This window comes from Pristis pectinata, chromosome 37, assembly GCF_009764475.1.
Source record: "Pristis pectinata isolate sPriPec2 chromosome 37, sPriPec2.1.pri, whole genome shotgun sequence".
NCBI classification, from domain to species: Eukaryota; Metazoa; Chordata; class Chondrichthyes; order Rhinopristiformes; family Pristidae; genus Pristis; species Pristis pectinata.
Window position 1 is genome coordinate 14,233,418 of NC_067440.1, and position 3,077 is coordinate 14,236,494.

Below are 3,077 nucleotides of genomic sequence, written 5' to 3' on the forward strand. Positions count from 1 at the left end.
GCAGAATAAATCAGGTGAAAAATTGTAAGTGTCTTTGTCAGAACTCTCCAATGATCTCTAGAATCAGGAATGATTATCCCTATGGATTGGTGAAGTGTAAATGGCTCTCCATTATTCAAAAATGGAGGAAGCTTGATCAGGCCTTGGCATGGGAAATTACAGGAATTTAAATGTGTGCTGATGAAAGAGTTGGCTGATATTTATGAAAGTTCACTCTCCTTTGACTAATCTAATTGAGGCAAGGGGCAGACCTGCCAATCATTCCATTTTCTCACAGCAGCAGGAGGTTCTGAGCATTCTGTTGTTAGTCTAAGACATAATAGCGCAGAAGAAGACCATTCACATCAGTGAGCTCATGCCACCACCTCTGTAGAGTAATCCAATCAGTCTCATTCCCTCGGTCTATACCTAGAACACTGCAAGCTTACATCCCATTTATTTTTGAAATCATTGATAGTCCCCATGTCCACTATCTGTGGCAGCAACTTCTGGTAATTTTCACTCAGTACTGTTTTTTCAAAAACCGCTTGTCCAAAACCTGAAATCTGTCTCCCAGTCCCTATACCATCAACTAATGGAAGCTGCTTGTCTACCAGATCTAATCCTACATAATAGAGAAACAAAGGACTGTAGATGCTGGAACCTAGATGAAAAACACTGTGATGCTGGTGGAACTCAGCAGGCCAGGCAGCATCTGTAGAGAAAAGCAGGCGGTCAACATTTCGGGTCCTGACCTCAATTTCTTCACGTAGACAGAAACCCCAGCCTCTCTAACATAAACTTTTCACTAAGTTCCTCAACCCTGGAACCATTTTGGTAAATCTCCTCTGCATCCTCTCAAGAACTTGCACATCCTTCCCAAACGTTATCAGAGGCATCGAAAGGGTAGATAGTCAGATTCTTTTTCCCAGGGTGGAAATGTCAAATACTAGAGGGCATAGCTTTAAGGTGAGAGGGGGAAAGTTTAAAGGAGATTTATGTGGCAAGTTTTTGTTTACACAGGGAGTGGTGGGTGCCTGGAATGCACTGCCAGGGTAAGGGTAGAAGCAGACATGATAGCAACATTTAAGCAGCATTTTGACAGACACATGAACAGGCAGGGAATGGAGGGAAATGGACCACGTGTAGGCAGACAGGATTAGTATAAACTGGTATGCTGGGTGGCAGAGACCTCATGGGATGAAGGGCCTATTCAATGTTCTATGTTCAAATACGAGGTAATGCATTTTGGGTCATCTAATACTAGGTGAACATATACATCAATGGCAAGGACCTTAGAAACACTGATGTACAGAAGGAGCTTATGCTTCAAGATCATAGCTCCCTGAAAATGGTGACACAGGTGGAAAGAATAGTGAACAAGGTAGTGGATAGGTACATGCAGGGGCAAGGTTTACAGGGATATGGGCCAAATCAGGAAATTGGGACTAGGTGAGTGGGCACATGGTTGGCATGGACTCGCTGGGCAGAAGGGCCTGCATCCATGCTGAATTGCACTAAGAAAACGCTTAGCTTGCTTTCCTTCATAGGAAGAGGTATTGAGTATACGAGCTGGGACATCATGCTGCAGCTCTTGAAGACATTGGTTAGTGCACTCTTGGAATATTGTGTGCAGGTTTGGTCACTACACTACAGGAAGGATGCAGAAAAAGTGAGAGGTTCTCCAGAATGTTACCTGGAATGGAGGGCTGTAGTTAGACTATAAGACATAGGATCAGAATTAGGCCATTCAGCCCATTGAGTCTGTTCCACCATTCGATCATGGCTGATTTATTTTTCTCTCTCAACTCCATTCTCCTGCCTTCTCCCCATAACCTGTGATACACAGAATCAAAAGCCTATCAACCTCTGCTTTGAATATACCCAATGACTTGGCCTCCACAGCCTTCTGTGGCAATGAATTCCATTACCCTCTGGCTAAAGAAATCCCTCCTCATCTCTGTTTCTAAAGGGATGTCCTTTTATTCTGAGGCTGTGCCCTCTGGTCTTAGACTCTCCTACTACTGGAAATATCCTCTCCACATCCACTCTATCCAGGCCTTTCAATATTCAGTAGGTTTCAATGAGACATAGAATATAGAACAGTACAGCACAGGAACAGGCCCTTCGGCCCACAACGTTGTGCCGAACCAATTACATTAAAAGTAATAAAATGCCCAACTAAACTAATCCCTTCTGCCTACGCAATGTCATATCCTACCATTTCCCTCACATTCATGTGCCTATCTAAGAGCTTCTTGAATGCCCCTATCGAATTTGCCTCCACCACCACCCCAGGCAATGCATTCCAGGTACCCACTGCTCTGGGTAAAAAAAAACTTGCTCTGCACATCTCCTTTGAACTTTCCCCCCCTCACCTTAAATGCATGGCCTCTGGGATTAGACATTTCAATCCTGGGTAAAGATACTGGCTGTCTATCTATGCCTCTAATAATCTTGTAAACCTCTATCAGATCTCCCCTCAGCATCCGCTGCTCCAGAGAAAACAACCAAAATTTGTCCCACCTCTCCTTATGGCATATGCCCTCTAATCCAGGTAGCATCTTGGTAAACCTCTTCTGCACCCTTTCCAAAGCCTCGACATCCTTCCAACAATGGGGTCACCAGAACTGAATGCAATTCAGACTCCCCTCATCCACTTAAACTCCAGTGAGTACAGGCCCAGAGCCATCAAACACTCTCATACGTTAACCCTTGCATCCCCTGGGAACATTCTCATAAACCCTCTCTGGACCCTTCCAACGCCATCACATCCTTCCACAGATATGGGGCCCAAAATTGCTCACAATACTCCACATGTGGTCTGACCAATGCCTTATAAAGCCTCAGCATTACATCTTTGCTTTTATATTCTAGTCCTCTTGAAATGAATGCTAACATTGCATTTGCCTTTCCTACTACTGACTCAACCTTCAAGTTAACCTTTAGGGAATCCTGCATCAGGACTCTCAAATCCCTTTGCACCTCCGATTTCTGAATTCTCTCCCCATTTAGAAAATAACCTACACCTTTATTCCTTCTACCAAAGTGCATGACCATACATTTCCCTACACTGTGTTCCATCTGCCACTTCTTTG